Source organism: Meles meles, chromosome 1, assembly GCF_922984935.1.
Source record: "Meles meles chromosome 1, mMelMel3.1 paternal haplotype, whole genome shotgun sequence".
Lineage (NCBI taxonomy): Eukaryota > Metazoa > Chordata > Mammalia > Carnivora > Mustelidae > Meles > Meles meles.
In genome coordinates, this window is record NC_060066.1 from 169017442 (window position 1) to 169040856 (window position 23415).

General features: G+C 48.7%; 1 long non-coding RNA gene across 1 annotated transcript; it reads right to left on the reverse strand.

Moving 5' to 3' along the window:
* Nucleotides 1-504: 504 nt before the first annotated feature.
* LOC123952012 lies at nt 505-23165 on the reverse strand. The gene is made up of 3 exons (XR_006820553.1): nt 23042-23165; nt 17900-18007; nt 505-848 (listed from the first exon to the last, which is right to left on the reverse strand). It is a non-coding gene; the product is annotated as an uncharacterized LOC123952012 (long non-coding RNA).
* Between the last annotated feature and the right edge of the window lie 250 nt (nt 23166-23415).

Here is a 23415-nt window from a genome sequence, read left to right on the forward strand (position 1 = left end):
TCCAACTTACCCAACAGGGGAAGCATGATGGAGGACAGGGGGTGGGAATGGAAGAAGCAACATATTCACCTACTGAGTGTAAAAAAATCATTCTGCTGCAAATTTTATAATTGAGCTATGGGCATATTCCAGGATCCCTCTCAGAAGGCGCTGAGCAAGCGATGGGCTCTGAAGCTTGAACTTCATTACCATCACCTGTGCGGTTAGAACTTTCTAGAGCTGAAGACCAGAGGAAGATTCTTCTCTAGACTCCATCCCTTATAAGTCTCCAGGGTTTGGGGCAACCTCCACCCCGTACAGCTGAGATGGAATCTTCTGCCAAATGCGGGGGGATGGCAAGCCAGATTTATGTGGTTTAGAAATATAAATAAATATGGTATTTCCTGCACTGAAGTATCCTGAAACATCTTACCTATACCATACTCAGGTAATACCTTTATTTTTAAAAGGTGATCAAGCAATATAACCTGAGAAAAATTTTCCCTTCATGAGTCTCAGTCTCCCCATCTCAAACATGGGGATGATAAAACTGCCCTCATCACTGATGTGGCATGAGAAGGAAATGAGCAAATATGCTGAAAGATCCTGGCATAGGGGAGCCATTGTTTCTGAGCATCTGCTCAACCCCTGGTCCTTGGGGAGGTCCTGGGCACAGGCCTGGGAACTTCCAGCTCACAGACCAGAGGAGCTTTCTTAGACTGAAGCCCCAAGGGTTCGGGGAACACAGGTCAGCTTTGGGAGCACACCCGGATCCAGCAGTCTGGGGGAGTAGATCCAAACACATGGATGTCTTGTTGTCTTCCATGGCAAATCATGGCCCCTCTGAAGACCTCAATTTCCACCAGAATCTGGGGAGAATGTCAGAAGAGTTAGCTGAGGTAAGCACCTAGCACAGAACAGGTAGAAGTGGAAACGTGTTCTGTTACATCCATTCCTACCAAGGCTGAGGTTCTTTGGTGGGACCCTCCCTCTTGTTCCCTGGGAGGCATTTCTGAATCCTTCTTCTCTATAAGAAACAGACTCAAGCTCCAGGCAGAAGGCTTAGGATACTTCCTCCTTCCTCTTAGTTCTACTGAATTCTATTTAAATGAAGCATCCTCCTTCAAGCAGGAAACTCAAACCACTTCCTCCAACTAAAGAGTTTTTGCAATGTCCTTTTGTCTTAACATTTAGCCAGATGCCCAGCTGTGAGAGCCAGAAGAAGCCTTTGATATAGGGGTGGCTCTGTAACACTTTTTCCTGGTTCCTGTGCTGACTCAGGACAATAGGTCTGGACTGAGAACCCAAGTCTCTATCCCCAAGCTCTTCCCCATTGCCCTCCTGTGTCTTCCTACCTTTTGGCATCATTCAGTCCACAAGCAGCCTGCTGTCAAGATGGCAGGCCACATCGAGTTACTTGTTCACTCCTAGTACCTACTCCCTCAATGCCTTTCTCCCCTGCACCAGCTGTGTCTTTGTTGTAGCTCATTCTCATGAGGACAGGGGACATCCTGATATCGTATACTGGGCACTTGACTGAGAGCCAGGAGCCTTTGGCTTTGCCAACAATGTGTACAGTATCAGCGACATCCCTAAGCTTCCACTCATGTGCAAAATAATAGGGGCTGAACCAGACTGGTCTGAGGGGTGTCCTAAAGAGCAGTCCATACACCCCTCATCCTACTGTTTGCTCTTTGTGTTAAGGACCCGGCTCCCTGTTCATGTAAGCATAAGGCTTAAACTCCAGGGCTCATCTTTAAACCTATTGTTCACTGAGCACTTGCTAGAGACAAGGCCCCATGCCAGGACTTGAAGATATTTAAATGAATAACATTGCTCTTACTCTGAGGGAAACCCAGTGGGAAACAAGAACATTTAAAGACGAAAAGAAAGGGGCTAATTGCTAGGGGAAACAAACAAACAAACACACAACAACAACAGCAAAAATCCAAATCACAGAGCTGGCTACCATAGGCCCATTGGAGGCCTTTTCCCAGAGGGAGAACCACACTGAGTGTTGAGGATTCAGGAGGAGATCTGAGTTCAGAGCAGGTGAGGGAATGGCATTCCAAGAAGAGGAAACAGCATGTGCAGAGATTTAGAAGGAATTCAGCATGGCTGCCACCGCAATGCTCATGTCGTAAGCAGCAGAAGAGTCCAGGAAAGAGAAGAGAGGACGTGCCAGAGGTTTTTGGACCTTGAACCTCCCCACACAGAAGGAGATACCTCTGTCTGAAAGCAGTTTCTGGAAGCTTCCAGTGCAATCAGAGGTCAAGGCATTTGCCAAATCCAGATAGCAAAACCAACCTCTACGCAACACAACCCAATGTAGCTTGAGTCCAGGACTCTTAGCTGGTTTTACGGCAGAATCTCTAACTAAGACTTGAAGAAAACAGTCTTAAAAGTAAGACAAATATTTAGAGTTTTAAAAGCTCAGCCTACAAATTAGGAGGAATGGGAAACTTGTTCTAACTTGTTGAGATGTGCAACTTTGTTCTAATTTAAAGCAGATTTTTCTTTCTGGTGGGAGATAGATTGAAATCCTCCTGACTGCTCAATAATATGATGGAAACCACTTCTGAGGAGCCAGTGTTTTATGTTAGAGACGACCAAATTTAATAAGGTAACAGAAGAAAAAAAAAAGTGACGTCAGTACAACTTTATCTGAGGATCAAATGAAATATGCTATTGACCCGACTGAAGTTGTTCCAGTCTTAACTGCTATAGAAGGGAAAACTGAAACTTTTCCATCCGTTGGTCCTCTTTGCATTCCCCATCCCCTGACCCTAAGATACTTATTCCGCAAAAAGTAAGAACTTGCTCAGCAAAAGGAAGATGCAGTTTCACTTCGCTTTTCCCCATCCCTTCCAGTGCAGGAGGAAACTAACGTTTCCTGACTACCTGCTCGGTGCCTGGCCCCTTATCCTCACTGAACTTACATTATAATGTGGAACTCTGTGAGGAACTTGCTGTTTTCTCCTTTTTAAAGGGAGGCAACCAAGGCTCAGAGAGATTAGGTGAACTTGTTAAGGTCACAGAGCTCAGTTACTATTATACCTATGACTGACTGAGTTAGGATTGTGATCCCCTTCTTACCTGACACAAAAGCCTGTGCTCTTTCCACCTGCCCCACTGCCTTCTGAGAATCTGCATGTTTGGTGCATGGAGAGTGGCTGTCTACACATAGTGTCTGTGAATGAAGGGCTTTCAAAGCAATGGAGTAGTGTAAGTCCCATTTAATCATTCATCCAACAAGCAATTATTGGGCACCATGGTGCACCAGGCATTATTCTAGGCACTGGGAATCAGATAGGCAAATCCCTGCCTTTGTGTATTCAGACCCTATGGGTTCAACAGTGCGGTGGGTGTGAGTGAGGACTCAGGACTCAGTGAGGACCAGACACCTGAGATCATGTCTTCATCCTGCCACTGGCAACCTGTGTGACTGTGGACACATTACCTCACCTCTCTGTACCTCCATCTCCTCATCTGTACTGAGGAGCAAATAGTAGTATCTCCCTTTATAGTTGTCATGAGGACTGAATCGGCTGCTATTTGCAAAGCATTTAGAGCAGATGAGTATTACTAAATAAATAGTGGGGAGACATAGCCAGTAACAAAGTATGATGTTATCTGATATCAAATGTGAAGATGAAAACTAAATCAAGAGGGAATGGGTATAGATTGTGTTTGTGGTAGGTTTGCAATTTTAGTTACGGTGGCCAGGGAAGGCCACACTGAGAAGGTTTCCTCTGAACAGACACCTAAAAGTCAGTGAGTGGACAGGAGCCATGCTTGGATTCAGAAAGCAATGACTTGCCTTGATGGTTCAGAAAGCAATGAAGGATTTTATGGGCTACCCCTGAATCTTAATTATGAGTGTTGATTTCCTCAAACTATAGATTTAGTGAAACACTTAACAAATTAGATCATTATATCACGATGTGATATAAATTATCAATGTGTTTGTAGAAGATTCAGCCTCTAATGTGATCTCAGAAACCAATGAGGGATAAAGTCATTTCTGGAATATTCCTTTATAGCAAGGACAGAATTACTGAAGTTATTGTGGTTTATGAGGCACAGTCACAGTCCTTATCTCATAGATAAAGCTGGCCCTAGCTGTCTCCAGGGCCCATACCACTGTGCTGGTATTCTGGCCCTGAGTTTCTCTTGGCTCTCACCCTGCCGAGACTCTTGTCTCAGGAGTGGACGTGGGCGCAAAGACATCGCTGAGTCTAGCTGTCCCCTGAGTGAAAATGATAAAGTCTGACCACATGTCCACTGCCCTGATCATACAGAAATGGTCTTTTTAGATGATGGGATGCTTGAAGAATAATTTTGTTTGGTGGATTCTCCATTTGCTCTCTGAAAACCATTTTTTATGTTTCCATGGTGCAAAAATTAGGAATCTGGTTAACAAATTTCATCCTCATTACTACAATGTAAGATAAAGAACATTGACCTGGGATGTTGGAGACAAGCATTCATCTCTGGGCTCTGTCGTTAACTTCCATGTGTCTGTGTACATCACAACTTCTGTCTCTGGCTCTCAGTCCCCAGTATACAAAATGAGGAGGTCAAAAAAAAAAAAAAAAAAAAGGGCGGGGGGACCTGGGTGGCTCAGTCGGTTAAGCTCTGACTCTTGATTTCCGCTCAGGTCATGATCTCAGGGTTGTGAGATTTGGCCCCAATCCAGCTCTGTACTGAATGGGGAGCCTACTCAGGATTCTCTCCCTCCCTCTCCTTCTGCCCCTTCCCACATACCCCTCTGAAAAAAGAAAAGAAAATGAGGAGGTAAGGGGACAAATATACCTGCACACACACACACACAGCCTGCTCTTTATTTACTGATTGTCTTCTCTGGAGGTGTAGGACACACACTATTTCAATTTTAAGATCACAACAATCCTGAGTGTCATTACTGCTACATGGCAGGTGAATTGTGCAGGGGAAAGAGGCCAAGAGCAAGACTGGAACCCAGGCCCAGCACAGCTACTCACTGCAATTGCTTAAGGCTTTCTAAGAATCTTCCTAAGACTGTCCTTCCTAAATCCTGTCATTTGAGAATGCAGGGTCTTCACCTGGCTTTCTGCAGAAGCCATCCTGTCCTCTTGACTCTTCCTTTTCTGCAGCTTGAGTTGTAGATAATCTCTCTTTCCCTCCAGTGTCTATCTCGTGAGTTTCAGCCCAGTTATGAAGAACCCCCTACTCCCGCTGATGCAAAGGGAAAACAGAGGTACAGACTGGCATGCAAGTGACAGCTGCTGTCCAAGGCGATTCTCTGTTTCATCATCTTGCCCCTGGAGGCAGACCAGACTAAACACAGAAATGGTGCTCCTAAGCGGGGCCAGAAGCCTCCCACAAAGTGGCTCACTCAGCTTCATGGGAAGCCCGGGTCTCCTGGGGATCAGCTATCAGCCCTGGGACACTTCTCTGGAAGCCCCTTCCCATGGCGGTGGTGAGAGAAGATGGGTGGTGTGGTCTCCGGAGAGACACTGTATGTGTCGCACCACCTCTAATTCTCTGTGTGACCGGGGCAAGTTGCCTCCTCCATTTCTAGGAAGAGGGAACTGGAGCTGGTCGAGGGGAAGCAGGCATCTCAGAACTTGGGAATGAGCCAAACTGGGTTTGGGCCCCACTTCTGCCAGTTATTAGGGCAGTATGAGATGTGACCCTGCAGTCAAGGCAGTTGGCAACTCATCCAGAGTTCCTCTGCTCTAAACTTGAACCTGGACTGGAAGACAAAGCATCAGGTTCTGCCGCTCACTAGCCACGGAGCAGTAGAGCATCACTCAGCTTCTCTGGGCCTCAGCTTCCCCATGTGTAAAACACTCGGCGTAACAAAGTTCTGTGCTCTTCAAACTATCAGCTGCTCCTGTCAGTGCAACTGGCCTTGGAGGCTGTGGTGGTCTTCAAATATATCAAGGCAAGACTGTGCAGTCAGATTTGATTTCTAAGTCACAAAGCTATAGACAGTGGTGCTTCTCAAAATTTGGTATGTTTATGAATCACCTGAGATCTATTACAATGCAGCTTCTGATTCAGTAGGTCAGGAGAGGGGGCTGGTGCTGAGATGCTGCTTTTCTTGCAAGTTTTCAGAGCAGACTGGTCCAAGCAGGGCCCATACTTTGAGTAGCAAGACTTAGAGTCACATGGCTTCCATAGCACAGATAATAATGAACCCACTATATGATGATTATGAAGCAACTGCCTGCTTTCAGTGATGTATTGTTGAATTCATTAGATAAAGAAATGTTCATAGAGGGTCTGCTACAATGGTGGAATGTAGGCTTTCCAAAGGTAGAATGTAGGCACAATGGTGGAAAGTAGGATTTCAGTGGGATATAGGGCCAGGGCCTGCATTCCCAGAGTAGTTATTCTAGTGGCAGAGATGAATCAAGCAAACAGTTAGGAAACCCAGGTACAAGGTTTGGGAGTGTCCAGCGTGTTGAGGGGGCAGAGGGCTAGAGAGCATCAGGGAAGACCTCTGGGATGAAGGGATATGGAGGCAGAAAGCTGGCCCTGAGCAGGTGGAGTACTGAGGCAGAGGGAACAGCATTACTGGGGGCAAGGCCACCCCGCCAGTCAGAGTCTCAGTCTTGATTCAAATCAGCTCTGTCTGATCCAAGATTTACTCTTGCTAGTATCTTCCCCGATGCATGAATCAAATCTTGCACAAAGCTGCCAGCGGTCCTTCCCCAGTGATGTCAGAGCACCTGGCCTCCAAATGGAAGGATATCTGGGGAGCAGAGGTCTCGGCATCACCTGACAGCCATGACAATTACGAAATTTGTCTCCACACGAAAACTGTTACACCATCAACACCATCCAGGCTTGGCTTCCAGTTCCTTTCTCTTGAAGACATGTGACTGGGAAGTGTGGTTGCCCTCCCCATCGCTGCTAATAATAAACCTTACTTTTTTTAACCAACAATGAACTTTGAAACTTGGCTGTTGGTAGTCAGTCATATCAGCTGGCTGTTCCTTGGGTGAAGTTCATCGGAAACTTACCTTACCTACCTTAGGTACCTCAGTGTTCCTAAAATGCTAAGCTTGGTGCTTGGCATATTATAAGCACTCAGTATGAGAAGGGAAGAAAGTCAGAGGGGTTAAGTGATTTCCCTAGTCTCCAAAGCAGATAAATGGTAACTTAAATTTGAAATTAAGTCTACCTCTGGGGCACCTGGGTGGCTCAGTCAGTTAAGCGTCTGCCTTCAGCTCAGGTGATGATCCTAGGGTCCTGGGATCAAGTCCTGCATCAGGCTCCCTGCTCAGTGGGGAGTCTGTCTCCCTCTGCCCTTCCCTCCTGCTTATGCTCTCTCTCACACACAAAAATAAATAAATAAAATCTTAAAAAAAAAAAAAAAAGAAGTCCACCTCTGAAGCCCAGCACCTTTCTCCAATTCCTTAGGCTCTCCTTATGTTAGAATTATACCCTTTGCCATTGACTTTGTAGTGTCTCCCACTAGGGTGGGCAAATATATTTCCTTGCCCAGTGACACTGGGCTTTGTCATCTGACTTGTCATGGGCAAAGGAAATGGCTGGAAAGGACAGCATGGCAGTTCTGATTGGACACCTCAAGAGGCATTATCTATTTTATGTTTTTCTCTGCTCACTTGCTCAATTACCATGAGAAGAGAAACCAACAGGCTACTTTCCAGCCTAGTCACCAGAATGGGACAGAGCAGATACAAACCTGACCCGGAGCCGCACCAAACCCAAGCCAGCCAACTCTCAAACTCATAAGTGAGAAAAAAAAATCCTTATAGTTGCAACTGAGCATTGAATGGTTTGTTACCAAGCAGTACTGTGGCAAGATTTGACTAACACCTCCACAAAGAAGTACAGCCAAGCCAGCCCAGCTCTGCAAGTATTTCTTGAGTTCTTCATGGGAAATAAAAAGGAATTAAAGTCATTTCTGCCTTCAAAGATAGTTTCATTGCTCTTGTCTCCTTTGTCGATCGCAGATCATTATTTTATAACAAACAAATTAATGAGTATGTCTGTTTGTCTTGTTGAAGAGAAATGCATAGTGTTATTAAATGGTGTCTAGCAATATCGAGGTATATATTTTCTAAGAACTCAGTTGTATCATACTATTAACTTATTCTAAGGTATAAAATCAATTAAGGTATTCAAGTAGCCTTACTGGGGATGTAAGACTCAATTCAGCTTGTCCTTAGGGATGAGAAGGGCTGAAAGACACTAGATACTTCCTGCCAAATCATAAGGCTTTTGTGTTCGGGAGTTTTGGCTGAGGTGGGAAGCAACCAGAGGGATCTGCGTTCAAATCCTCAGGCTGCTGCTTCCCAGCAGGGTGACCTGGGGCAAGTCACAGGTCTCTGACTTCAGACGAGATTTCCTCCAACCCCCGACCCCATGAGCTCTCTTCCCTTTACATTCAAAGGCCCTCTCCTGTCTGCCTCGGAGGGCCCTGGTTGGCCCCCTCTCTGCCAAGAACTAAGACCTCCCCTCCTTTAGGTCCCAGCTACACCCAGATGAAATGATCCTGCCCCTGGGGGTACTCTGGGATCCTCCTTTGCACATACATCTCTTTTCTTATGACAGACACTGAGCTCCTTCAGGACAGGGCAGCACCTCTGAATCCTTAGATCCCCAGTGACTTGTGCAGCGCCTGGCATGTGTCAGTAAATACCAGCTGGCTTTAGCTAAATTAAATGGAATTACCCCAAATATCATCCAGCAGGAAAGGAGTTTAAAGTACGGTTCCTACACTGTTTTTTTGTTTTTTAAAAGCGTTTCAGGGCTAAATACATAAATAAAAAAGAGACACATGTTTCGAAAAACAGATCCACACAAACACACATGCGGGCAAACAACATACGCCAAACACAACCCTAGGAGGTTTCTGCAGACTTGTCTCTCATTTCAGGCCTGTAATTTCCCTCTTGGCCGACATCGGCTTTGGCCTGAACCATGTTTCAGATGGCTGGCAAGCAGCCTACTGGGTTTGGGTTTATGTTTTTGTTTTGTTTTTCTTTTCCTTTCATCAGACCTGAAAGTAAAGCCACAGGCCTTTCTGATACCTCTCAGCTGTGGCTGTCTTGCTTCATGTCACCTGCTCCCCCCTCCCAGGCCATGTGGATCCATAAATACATCCAGAGGTAAGAAGCTGGTCAACGATGGCTTCCTTCTAGAAGGAGACAAACAGAGGACCTGAAGGGACAGAAGAGTCTGGTCTGAAAAGTGGCCGTGACGCAGGCCAAGCCTCCACTCTTCCAGATCAGACTATAATTTGACGACCTGGCCTCCTGGCCAACTTCCAACAATCAAAGAGGTAAGGGCACTGGGAAACCAAGGCATGCGAAAATGAAATAAAACGAACAAAGTTAGGCTGGTGACATGGGCAAGGCTTGAAGAGCCTAAATCCTGGGGGAAGTGGGGACAGGTATTTTATTAGATAGAGCTCTGGGGTCAGACACAGCTATGTTCAAATCATGGCTTGGCTGCTTCCTCCCAGGCAAGTAGCATAACTTCTCTGACCAGTGTTTCCTCAGCCTTCGACTGGTTGACATCTACCTTGTAGAGCTGATATAAAGCCTAAATGAGTGCAGGGGGTGGGCCAAGCACTTCGTAGGGAACTACTCCACAGTGGTAGTTCATGATAGCAGGGCTTCCCATCCCAGAAGTGAAAGAGACCGTCAGGATGCATCCGTCCCCCCCCACTCTCCACTCCACCCAAGGTGAGGTTTTCTTGCAGCTGCCTCCTATCCCCGGCTTGCAGGTTCTCTAGGCAGCCTGCTGCCCCCTGGGGAGATTCTCACCACTAGAAAGTTCTTCCTTAGGCTGACTCTGAAGAGAGTCTGAAAATGGTCTCTCTGGAGCTTTTACCCATGGGCCCTTCCTCCTCAGGGCCACTCCCCCATGGTAACCTTCTCCATAGAAGCAAGCTCCCAGGCCTTCCCTGAGGTGCCTCCAGAATTCCTGGGGCTTTCTATATATACACAGACACATAAAATCGTGTGTGTGTGTGTGTGTGTGTGTGTGTGTGTGTACATGTGTGCATGCATGTGCAGGCAGTTACAACGAACTACACTGACACATGGAAGAGGCACCTGTCCAGGACTTGGCAGGTCTAGGAGGCTCCTGGGAGAAAGGATGCTGAACCTAGGTAACAGCTGGGAAGGGGTCTTGCAAAGTCCTGCCACTAATAAGGAGACACTAAGACTCTGTGAGGACCCTCGGCTGCTGTGCCAGTGGGTGATCACTGCTGTCTACATAAATAAAAAAGAGACACATGTTTTACAAGTGTGTAAAGCTAGATATCATGATTGCTGAATTTTCATGGTTTTTTTTTTAAAGATTTTATTTATTTGATAGATAGAGATTACAAGTAGTCAGAGAGGTAGGCAGAGAAAGATGAGGAAGCAGGTTCCCCACTGATCAGAGAGCCTGATGTGAGGCTGGATCCCAGGACCCTGCGACCATGACCTGAGCCGAAGGCAGAGGCCTTAACCCACTGAGCCACCCAGGCGCCCCTCATGGTTTTCCTTATTCTTCAAATATACCTTTCCTGGGGGTGCCTGGGTGGCTCAGTCAGTTAAGCATCTGCCTTTGACTCAGGTCATGATCCCAAGGTCCTGGGATTGAGTCTCGAATTAGGCTCCCTGCTCAGCAGAAGCCTGTTTCTCCCTCTCCTCCAGGCTTGAGCTCTCTCTCCCTATCTCTGTCACTCTCTCTCTCTCTAATAAATAAATAAAATCTTTTTTAAAAATTAAAAAATACATATATATATATAACTTTCCTGGTCCACTTTCTTAGCAGGATTGGTCCAGGTCATCTGATAGCATGTTTCTCCATTCACCTCTTTTCAGTACACAGAGAGAGCGTGGGGGTGGGGGTGGGGGTGGGGGGGGGTGGGGGGGTTGCATCCTGCTGTCACTCCCAGCTGGGTGACTAATCCAAGTGAGAGGATATCACTGAGCCTCTGGTTCCACAGTGTAAAATGGGGACAGTCCTGCTGACTCCCAGGGCTGGCATAGTTTGGAAAGTCACCGGGCATGGAGCAGATATTTGGCGACATCTGCTTCTTCTCCTTGCTCCACAAGAGGAGGCAGGCTGATCTGATATTAGACCTCTGCTAGCAGTTGATAAAGTTATCAGAGGTTGTGCCTTCAAAGGCATTTGCATTTGAACTAGAGAGCAACAAGGAGTTCAGTGATGGCCAGGCCCCTGCTGGGTTGAGGACTCAGGGGGAATGAATGAGGCCAGGCGAGGAACTCACCCCAAAAAGAGGAGGTCACAGAGGCCAACTATGATAGTTTTATGCACACAATAGGAAAGGGTGATCCCCTGAGGCTTCATGTTGGAGGAGGCAAAGGTCTCCGATGGTGGCAGTGCCCTAAGGTCATATGGGAACACTGGGTTCCCAAGTATCTTCCCTGGGTCTACACTCAACCCTCCAGAACCTCTCAGAAGAAAAATCCTCCACAATTACAAATCAGATCATGCCCCCCCCCAAAATCTATTGGGACTATTGTTCTTACAGTAAAATACCAAATCTTGTCCCTGACCCTCGAGGCTCATCACGATGGGGCCCTGGCTTCCTCTACAGCCCCCCAGGCAGACCAGCAGGGCCTCTGGACGCTAGAAAGCTCCAGTCCCTTCAGAACAGATGCCCAGACGGGACCTCCACCTGCCCTCTGAAAGATAACCAAGGTTATGAGAAGGCGAGGAGAGGAACAGATTGGTTCCCTGCTCTTGCCTAGGGTAGGGTCTCTTTGAAGAACTCTGGAGAGCCTCCATAACAGTATTGATTGGAATCATAATACAAGCCAAGTGCACCCAGAAGGGCTGAGCTGCAAATAATCTAAGGGCAACACTGTTTGGAGCTAAGAGCAGGGTTAGGAAACCAGCAAGATCGGTGGAGACAGCCCAGGCTAGGGCAGCAGGCAGCCCAGACCCCTCCAGGGGTTGGGGGAAAGAAGGAATGTGCTCTAGTGGCCACACCAGCCAGAGCCAATGCCAGAACTGTGGAAGAAAGGAGGGGAGGGAGAGAGGATTGCCCCCCCCCCACCCTCTGTCTGCTCCCACATAGCGCTCCCCTGCTGTAGCTGCCCTTTGGCCCTCTAAATCCAGCTAGAATTTAGAACCTAAGGGAACCTGGGTGATATAGCTCTTAGGAGTTAGCCCTCCAGGGGCATAAGCAGGCAGAGAGGGCAGAAAATTAATTGGATGAGAATGACCACAAAAAAAAAAAAAAAAAAAAGAATTACCAACACAGCAGGCATCCCAGCATCCTGCAGGGAGAATGAGAACAGCCAACCCCAAGAGGGTCAGCTCTTCCCCCAAGAAGGAAAGAATACTATGTAAGGGGAAGAGGGGGCCTGGCTGACAGGCAGCATTCCCAGCTAGGCTGGAGTGTCCACACAGCATCCAGATTCTGTGTCCAGCACACTTGCCAGACGAGTCCACATGGCCAGACATCTCATACCTTGGCCCATGCACACAGTGGCAGAAGGGATTGTCCTATGATCCTGGACCTCGCCCATCCTCCCTGCTCCTCCCCAGGACCAAGACCTTGGCAGGCAACAGGAACCTGAGGTGCCACCCATAAGAGAGGCAAAGATGACGCAGATCGAATCATAGAATAATGATAAGAGTAAGTGATAAGGATTGCATGCTATATGACATGTTATCAATTGATATCACTGCTACGATCACACAATTAAGCTCTACTTATGTGCCAGAGACCAGTCTCACTCTATTAGGTAATCCTGTCCTCTTCCAAACCCTAGAAGATGGTGGCTATTATTATTCCCACCTAAAGAATGAGAGGAAGACCTGGAAGAGGTAAGCAGGTTGCTGAGGTTAGGGTCAAGCCCAAGTTTGCTGGCTGCAAGCCAGGCTGTTAACTACCACGCCAGACTGTCCTCAAAGCCAGTTGGAACCCACAGATGAGCAGGAGAAGCAGGCAGGATTCACACAAACCTCTGTGGTCAAAGGGTTGGAGTTTGCCTCTTCAGAGTGATCCTGGAACACTGGCCCTGGACCCTGTATTTTCCAATTAGGACAATCTCTGACATCCTAAGCATTCTGCTTTCTCTTGCCCCTGGCCCTTTGCACAGGCTGTTCTCTTTACCTGGAAAATTGTCTTCCTCCTGAATCCTCTCCTCATGGCTTGATTAAATCTATCTCCATTTACTATTGCTTGCTCCACAAAGGCTGCCCCTTGTTCCGCCCCCAAGCAGAACTCGGCCCTCCATAATGTCTCTGGGTGTTGATCTGTTTCCTCTACTAGGCTGCAAGCCCTGCCAAGGCAGAGACACAGTTTTCTGGCTTACCCCCACGTCCCAAGTGCCCAGCCCAGTGCCTGGCATGTAATGGGTGCCTGGTAAATGTGTGGCGAAGGTGGTTAGATGCTGGCACAGACTCAACCACACAGAGCCTAGAGCACACTGCAACCCACACAAGGAGAAGCACAGCCAGTGCCACAGGAGCAAAGAGGAGGGGGGATCTCTCCACTCATCTGAGGTTAGAGCAGGTAGGGCCTCAGGGAGGAACTCGCAGAGCAAGGGCTGCTGAGCTGAGATCCACGCATGGGCAGGCTCTTGGTGGCATGAAAGAAAAGGGAAAGGTGTTCCAGGTAGAAGGAGTAGCATGTGCAAAGGCTCAGAGGAAAGAGCATGCATGGTGAGTCACTTGCAGTGAATGACAGGAGGGGCCATGAGAGAGGAGACCTGAAAGGGAAAGGGCTGGACCGTGAGGGGCATCTGGGCTGGAAGACAGGAGGCCAAACCAGGTGGCAAAGAACACAAGCTTTAGGCTCAGAAAGACTGGAGTTTGAGTTTGACTCCACAGCCATTTCCTGGCTCTTGTGACCCTCAGTGAGTTGCCTAATGTTTCTAAGCCTTAGTTTCCTCATCCTCAAAATGGGGTAATCACAGTACTTGCCCCTAAGAGAAATAAATGAAGTAAAGCATGTAAAATGCTTTGCACTGGCAAATGGCACGTGACAAGCGTCACTAAGTGTCAACCCTTCATAGCCATGCTGTCCTTTCTGGCAGTGTAAGGGGAGTGTTTAGGAAAGGTTTGTCCTGGACATAGACCAGGAGACAGAAGCTGTCCAGGAAGTGTTTGTGGAAGAGAGGAGGGAAGAGGGAAATTTTGAACAGGACCTTGAAGAAGGGGCTTGGAGAGGTGAAGCAGGGTCAGAGACACGTACTAAGGCTTGAGGGGACCAAAGCACAGGGGCTGTGTGGGACCAGCAGACCGGGGTTGGGGGGAGTGGCAGGAAGTGAGACCGGCCAGGAAGGAGAGGGGAGGGATGTGGTACAGTCACTGGAGTCAGCAGGCCAGGGTGTGTGTGTGTTGTACTGAGCAAAGCAAGAACAGCCATGTTCTCCCCCCTCTTCTGTGGTGAAACCAGCTAGTCATTCCTGGCACAGGGGCCTGGTGAGGTCACTAAGTGGAATATTCTCTGACCCCACATCTGGTGGCCATGGTCAGTATGGAAGGACATCATGGAGCCAAGAGAATATATAGCCCTTCGCTCCCAGGAGGCAGAGATTCCTTTAGCCCCTCCCCCAAAGTGGGCAGCCTTGCCCTGCCTCCACCCAGCCACCTGGAAGGACAGGTGGAACCAGACGTGACCAAACTCTTTTCATGATTCTGAATTCCTGTGCAGCGTCTGGGGAGAAGGACTGAGGAGAGGGAAAGACAACCAGAAAGGGTCCGGCATCCAGTCTGAGCCAACTGAGTGCTCCCTGTTCTGGAAATGTTGGGTATTATCATTACTGTCTCTCTGCAGTTCAGCAGGAAAATGAACCAGGTGCTTCCAGGGGCCAGACATCCTAGACGCACAGTCAGAGCCAGAAGGCTCCTTGTTCCCACAGGGACAGAGGGGCCCAGACAGGGCCGTGGACTTGCTCAGGGTCCCCAGCTAGTCAGGTAATGCCAGAACCAGACTATACCCAGATTGATGAGCACCGCGCCCTGCCCCGCCATTGTACCAAACCACTTATGAGAGCACAGTATTGTCTTTGAAAGCCCCTGGGAGGCAGGGACAGAACCAAGACCAAACACTGCCACCACCACCTTCAGTAGTAACAGCTGCATCCTGCTGACCACCAATGACAGGCAGGGGACACGGCACTGCCTCCTCACTGACCTTCCAGTAACCCTTCAGGCTGCTTTAAAGATAAAGCTGTGTGACTTTGCCAAGGTCACCAGGATGAGCGTGGGGGTCCCGATCCAGTCTTCTCAGGCTGCCATCTGGTCTGTTAGTCTCTGGAGGAGCAACCTAACCTTTCCATAAGCTGGTGACTTCAGATTCTGCCCAGATACCTACCCACTTAATGCTCTGTCAACACTTTTTGTTTTGTTTTGTTTGCCAAACTTTGTTGTAAGCACTCTTTGTGTAAGTGATCCCCATTTTCCAGATGAGGAAACTGAGACACGGAGAGGTGGCAGAGCTTGCCGGGGTCACACAGCCAGGTAAGTGGCTAAACTGGGAGTTCTCATCACAATCTCTGAAGGAGGCAGAGCGGGAGACATGCCCCAGACACCACTGCCAAACACGATCACACAAAAGCACTGGCTCTCTTTGGTCAGGTCTCAAGTCTCCAATGAAGAGGCCTCCTGTGGGTGGAAAAAACTGCCCCAAACAGAAGCCATTCTGGACAAGACAAGCAACGACTCTTGGACTCAGTTCCCGCATTTAGAAAATATCCTGCCTACTCTGATCGATCACTTAGGAAGAAGTCAAGGCTACAGAACTAGTGAGGGTCAAGCCCTGCCCAGACACACCTGGTTTCCTGATGTTTCATCTTGGGTCATTTCCCTGGTGTGGAAAGCTCCAGCCAAGGGATTTTACACACACACACACACACACACACACACACACACACACACACACACACACACTGCTTAGAAAACTACAGGCCAGATAAATCCCCCTTCTTCTCCCACCATCCTGAAAGGGGAACGTGCGGCACACCTTGGGGAAGCAGACGTTTGGCTCCCTGGCAACACAGCTTCTCACTCAGAAGACACCCCGACAAAGCACACCCTCCACCCACGTGTCCCTCCAAGAACCAGGGCAAGGTAAGGACCATGGGCTCTGGGGTCACACTGGCGCAGGTCTCCGCTCTGCTCTTACTGCTTGCTTGCTGTGTGACCTTGGGCAAGTTACTGAAACTCTCTGTCCCTCAGCTGCCTCCTGGTTATTGAGAGAATGAAATGAGATCACATACAAGAGCCCTTGGCCTAGAGGCCAGCTCGGAGCAAGCCTTCTGTCCACACCAGCTGTTGGTTACAGTCCAGTTGTGCGTTCACACAGGCCTTCACTCACCGATTCACCCACTGCTCCAGGCTGTGTCAACAAACCTGGTTTGGAGCTCTCCTTAGTGACCTCCCTCTACCCAGTCCTAGCCCTGGGAGGGACCTAAGAGGAGAAGGAGACCATCCTCTTCTGGATTCTTGTATGAGCTCAAATGTGGTAACAAATTACCCTGAGCTAAGTGGCTTCGAAGAACACAGCCTCCGCCTGTTAGGGTTCTGGAGGTCAGAAATCCCCATCAGTCTCACTGGGCTGCTGCCAAATGGTCACAGGGCTGGTCCCTTCTGGAGTCTCATGGGGCAAGTCCCTTTCTTTGCATTTTCTACTCTCTAGAGGTGCCTACCAGCCCAGGCTCAAGGTCCCTTTCTCCGTCGTCAGGGCCAATAAGGTACTATGGTCTCTCTGATTTCTTCTTCTATTCTTACATCTTCTCCTGTTGACTCTGACCCTTGTGCCACCCCCACTTTATGAGACCCTGGAAACTCTAAGATAATTTCCCCATCTCAAGACCTTTACCTTAATCATATCCGCAAAGTCCCTTTTATCAGGCCAAGTAATGTATTCACAGGTTCTAGGGATTTGAACGTAGATGTTTGGAGGGGCGGGTCTTCTGCCCACCACACCCAGGTCCAGGATCCCGGCCCTCTGGCTTCCTCAGGGCCTTGGGAAAGAGAGAGATGAGGTTGCCGGCCTTCATCCCTGGACACAGCTGAGAAGTCAGTGGACATCATTCCCTTTTCGACTCATAGACACTTTGGCCAATGACGCCATGTGCATTTCTCATTCCGTAGCCCCGAGACCTGGATGTGGCATAGCTCAGGTTGGGTCCCAGGTAAACCAGGGCCTCCCCTCTGCCAAGGTCAGCCCCAGTGTTGCCAGTTACCTTCCTGATGTGTCCCCAGACTCCAGGCTTTTCTTTCTCCAGCCCAACCTTGACCCAGCCTCCAGAACCATCTCGTTAAAACAGATTAAAACATCATCTGCCTCTCTTGCTTGAAATCCTCCCTGGGTTTCCTGCTGCCTCTAGGATGAAATCCAAGCTCCCGGCTCTAGCTCACTGGGGCCCTTTTGACCCAGATTCTGCATACCCCATTCTTGGTTTCCTCTCCCACGGCTCTCCCCTCCCCCACCGCCACATGCGGAGCCCTTCCCAAGGACATCATTATCTTCATCATTCTCATCATCAGTCATTTTGGTAATAAAACCCACAGCTTCCTCTTACTAAATGCAAATAACTGGGCAAGGGAATGTGCTAACATTCAGTTATCTTTGCAAATGCTCTTCTCGAAGCTAGAATTCAGGACTTGCTCCCACCTGTTACCTAATAGACGGGGCTTGGGAGTAGGGGAGGCGAAGGGGGTGGGAAACACAAGCCCACCCACCCCTCCGGGCTGGATTAAACTTGCCCTCCTCCAGGCCACCACGGAATGATCTCCAGCCTCCACAACTGTTCTCTACTTCCTCTCTCGCCTGTTTTTCACCTTGGGTTCCTTGGGGATGGTGATCTCTTACTCAACAGAGGCATCCCAGCACTAAGTGCCAGACATGATACAAATTCAATGCCCAGGGAAATGCTGGAGAAGAGAATGAATACAAGCCCCCTCTCAGGCTGTTCACCTCCTCTTTATCCAAGCCTCTGTTCGGCAACTGCTCTCCACGCAGGTACTGGTTTCCAAGAACATGAGGCAGGATTCTTTTGGGATTCTGCTTGGTCCGGATCCAACACTGTAGTGGGGAAGGAGATAAGAGAGAGCCTTCTAAGTGCTCTGCATGTCTCTAGCCTCCACTTGTTTAGTCCCTACAGCTGTCCTCCTGAGTAGATTCTGGTATTATACCCCTTTCACAGATACAGAACCCAAGGCACTAAGAGCTTAGGACCTGCCCCAAATCTCATAGCTGGTCATCTGGGTGGTAGAATTTGAGATGTAGCCTGGGTCCATATGCAGGCCAATCACCTCGAGGGAGCCGTATACTCCATCCCCCACCTCACTCCACTGCATTGTACATTTATTAAGCACTTACTGTGGATGAGGCATGACACAAGTGTTCTGCACACAATACGTATTTAATCTTCCTCATGATACTGGGATGTACTAATATCACCCTTGTTTTAGAGGTTGGTACAGCCTCATTAGGGTAAGATTCCACACTTACAAGAAGGAGCCTCCTAACCAAAGCACAAAGGTTGGCTTTAACCTTCTTTCTTTTAAGGCTCAACTGAAGAAATAGTCCGTGGGGAATAAACTAGTCCAGCCAATAATGGGGGTTTCCATTTGTAATGGGCTTCTGCTCTATGGTGTCCACACAGGTCCAGGGACCCTGGATGGTTGCCAAAAGGCAGTCTGACCATCTCAGGATTAAGGCAGGTGGTTGGGAGGCCAGCCCCTGAGCTTTGTGCTACGTGGAAGGAGAAAGTTGGGCTTGGGGTCAGCTGCCCCGGGATCAATAATATTGCCACTTTTCCCAGGCTCTTACTAGTTTTATGACATTAGGCAAATCACTGAAACTTCTGTGCCTTAATTTCCCCATTGGTAAAATAATATATCTCCTTTGCAGAACTGTTCTGGGATTCAATGAAATGGGTGTGTAGAGCTGCCAGTACCTGCTTGGGATGTAATCACAATGATGTTCATAATAGCAAAAAAACTGAAGCTTGTAGAGGTGCAGGCCCAAGGTCACCCAGCATCCGGTGTACTCATGCTCTTCCTTTCTAGCTTCCCAGGACTCCAGCACTCAGGCAGTTCCCGTGGTTTAAAACCACAGAGTCCTCTTTGACCCATCCATCTCCCTCATGGCTCGCCCCCAGTCAGGACACGTAAAAGTGCTCTGTCATGTGTGTGTCTGTGTCCCGAGTCTCCTGCCCCTATCTCTGCCCCCTCTGCCTCTCCTCTGGACTAGCTCAATAACCTACTCGAGAACAGAGCCCAGCACAGTGTCCAGTACTTCCTCTGTCCTCAGTAAATGTTGATTGAATGCTTTGTGCTCTCTCCAGACACTTTACTTTTTATTGTCCACTTGCCCCAAATTCTTAATCCTGAGATACTTTGAATGCCTTGCCATGCACATACAGAGCCTCTCCACGCAGACTTGGTATCATCTCATGGGCCCACTGACTAAGGACCTTCAGTGTTTCCTGCTGTGTCCTTCAAAATTCTCATCATTAATCTGTCTTTGGTCATTCTATCCCCTGGGCTTAGAATGCCTTTCCTTTCCCTCCCAGGCCCACTTGGTAAATTTCTAGTCATCTTTTAAAACACTACTCACTCCACAAATATGTACTGAGTGCCCATGATGTGTCAGGCACCGTTCTAGACTCTGAGGCTACATCCAGGAATGAAATAGAATTCCTTGACCACAGGATACCTCTAGTCTATGGACAGTCTGGCAGTGGAAGCATCTCACCTAGTTAGAGATGGAGTGGGGAGAGGGGGTCCCGCAGCTCCAGGAATCCCCTCCAAGATCCCTCTCCCCATACCTTCCAGTGGTATCTGTTCTCAGATACCACTGAGCTTCCTCCTGGTGCCTGTCTGTACTGGGATATGATGATAACGACCTAGTTACATGTCTGTCTGTCAGATGGCCAGGACTATGGTTTCTGCATTATGGTGTCTGAAATTTGTTCACAGTCTGGAAGGAAGGAAGGAAGGGAGGGAAAGGTTCCCAAGTGGTGTAACAGCAACTTGCAGACAGGCAGTGGGGCTAAGGGAAGCAGGAAGGCTGCAGACCCCATAGACAGACTGGATTTACTCCTTCCATAGGCACACCAAGCTCACACCCAACCCTGGATGCTGCTGCAGCTCTTGAAGTGACCGCCAAGCCAGCGCTGGAAGTTTTCAACCCTACTAGACTGGATATTTTGCATCTGGAGTGCTTCTGGGGCTCCCAACCCTCCTGGTGGCTTTTAGCCCACCCTTCCTGGATGTCCTGGGCAATCAGTCAGTCTCACCACAAAGCTGAGATGGCTGAGGAGGAGGACGTGGGAGGACAAGAGGAGAATTAGCCCTTGGCCTTCCCCAAGAGTAGGACCTCGTTTCTGCCACCGTGTCTACACAGTGGTATTATCAACACCCTTTTTGGATGAAACACTAGAGGTCAGAGGTTAAGTAATGTGCCTACACTTGCCAGCTGACGGTAGAGCCCAGGTGCACTCTCAGGTCATCTGGCCGCAGAGACCACTCCCTTGCCTAATTTCAATCCAAGTTTCAGGGGCTCCACCAGATTTCCCACCCTCAGCATTGCTGACATTTGGGTGACTGTTCTAGGCATTGTAGGGTATTTAACACCATTCCTGACCTCTACCCACCAGATGCTAGAAATCACCTCCTCCCTCCTACACACACACACACCAGTCCTGACAACTAACCAAGTCTCCAAACATTGTCCAGTGTTGCCTGGCGGCAAAAATCTCCCCACTGGTCTGCTCCAACCTGAGCAACGTGGACAAGATTCATGACCTTGGCCATCACTGCCCTCCCCACCATAACACAGTTCAGATGAGTGGTCTCCAAGGGCTCAATGACTCAATGAGGGGCAAGTAGCAATTTGATTCATATGTATTTTAATCCTTAACCTATGTATATTTCATTTATCCAAGATCCAAGAAGTTGGTCTTCTCCAGCGTTTGCTATTTATATTGCTGGTAGAACACAGCTATGTTTCTAAATAAATATGAGGGAGGACATGTCTAATATTACTTACAGAGAGAGGAGCAATCAGAAACATTTGGAGACCACGCTAATAGATGGTCCCAAGGTTTCTGTCGGCCACCTATCCTAAGTTTAATGAGAACAAAAGAGAGCCTCTTCCAAAACTGTGATGTACTGGGCACTATTCCTTCCTGGGCTTCAGTTCCCCCATCGGTTAAATGGAGATAGGAAGGAACCCACCTCACAGGGTTGTTGCATAAGCCAAAGAAATAATGCATGCACAATCTTAGCACAGTGTAGAATAATATTCGGAAATGTGATTTTCATATACAGACGAGAAAACTGAGTTTACAGAATCTTCCAAAATTCCCCTTAGGTCTTATGCTCCTGTGTAGTGAAGGCCAAATTCAAAACCCCAGGTGTCTCACCCTAGTCCACCTCACTCCCCACCCCCCACCCCCAATGTGTGGCTCCTATGGAACCTCAGAATATTCCTAGTGCTTTTCTGCCCTTCCACACTTGTGTCCCTAGTACCTGCCCCACAGCGGCATGTGTCAAATTTCTCTTCAATGTTGTGGAATAAATAACTGGTTCCCGGTCCCATTTTGGACTATCTTTCTGTTCACCTTAGTTTCTACTTTCTTGGGAATGCAAAATACAAAGCCACTGCTACAAAAAACAGATGCTCACTACAATTTGTTGAAGGAATAAGTAAATGTATGAATGAACTATGACCAAAGACAGTTTCCATTTTATGGGTCAGGCCTTTTTTAAGTCAGATTTCCCAAAATTACAAAAGCACTTAGGAAAAGGCGCTCTCGCAGCACCCTAGAATGTTCCTTCCAGGCGTGTCTTATAGTTTATAATCGCATAATTGTCAGTCCCCTCCTCTCTGCCATAGGGGACAATCTCCATAAAGTCAGAATGGGTCCTTTCTGCTCATTGTCATATTCTTAGTGCCCTGTCCTTGTCTAGCACCCACGACTTATATGCTGAGGGAACATCTGAGTCCATAAAGCAAGATATCATCCTAGCCTGTCCTGCCTTTTATAGCTGAGGCCCAGAGGATGAAGGCGACCTGGCCACAGTCTCTCAGCCAGTTGCCATCAGAACCAGGTCTATCGCCACCTCCGTTTTCTTTCTCCCTCCGTTCCCTTCACCAGGAATCCTGAGGATGGTGGCACCACAGGTGCTCAGAACCCCAGGGGCGTCTCTAAGAGAAAGGAAAGTAAATGTCTCAATACTTCCCTGCAGGAGTCAGTGGAAGATGTATGGCAGCGGGAGGAATCTGTCCTTCCAGACTACACCAAGGCAAACCTGGGAACCTGAAGAGCCCCTGCCTGCTGCCTACCCTGTCTCACCAGATAATGACTGAAAAGTGCTTCACAAGTGAACAGGCACCTCTGTGGGAGAAACCAATGAGTACGGGCCAGCTCCCGACTCACCAAAACCACACAGCCTCTCTTCGCCTGCCCGCTCCCCCATCCTCCCTCTGCTGGTACCGCGACAGCGAGTGGCGGTCCTCAGCCATGCCACTTACTACTTGTGCGACTTAGACCAGCGTTCTTAACATCGCTTTGCCTCGGTACTCTTCAGGTAAAATGGGCACAGCAACACTATTTACCTCCTGGGGGTGTAATGAGAGTTTGAAGTGAATACACGTAAACGGCTCAGAGCAGCGCCTGGGACGCATGCGTGCCACGCCAGTGTGGGTCTCTATTCCTCTGTGTTAGGTGCTGAGCAGACACTGCCCTGCCTCTTTTGCCCTTCTACTTTGACCTCACCTTTGTAAGGATGGATCAGGTCTGTGCTCATGGCAAACACCTGCTCCTCCCTGGGCAGCAAATCTCATCCCTTCTCATCTCCTCAAAGCCATTGCTCTAGCGATGCTCTCCTTTTTGGTCTGAATCACCAATTTTTGCCTTTAGGCTTAATGATTCTCATCAGCATGAAAACAAGTTCTCTCTCTCTCACTCTTTCTCTCTCTCTCTCCCCCCCTCTCTCTCACACACACACTCTCTCTCTTGAGCCCAAATCCTCCCCCAGCCTCCACCTTGCATCTTTGCTCCTCTTCATAGCAAAGCTCCTCAAAACAGCTGAAGACAAGCCCTACCTCCAGATCCTTGTCTCCCTCCTGCTCTGGGAATCACTCTGGTCAGGCTTGCACCCCAGCCCTCCTCCAAAGGGGCTCTTGCCAAAGTCAGCAGTGAGCCCTCACCATCGGTCCAATGACTGAGCCCCATCTGGATCTTCATGAGCCAGGCAAGTGGTGCAATACACACCACTTCCGCCTCCGTGAGGCTCTCTCTCTTAGCTTGCCTTTTAAGACCAACTCGGTGGCTTCTCCCCAGTCTCCTTTGCTGGTTCTTCCCTGCCTTCCTACCTCCCCAAACACTACACAGGAGGCCCGGGGATCAGTGCTTGGCCGTCTTCTCCTCTGGGATCTCCTGCAGCCTCCTGGGCTCCAATGCTGTCTGTACACTGTAC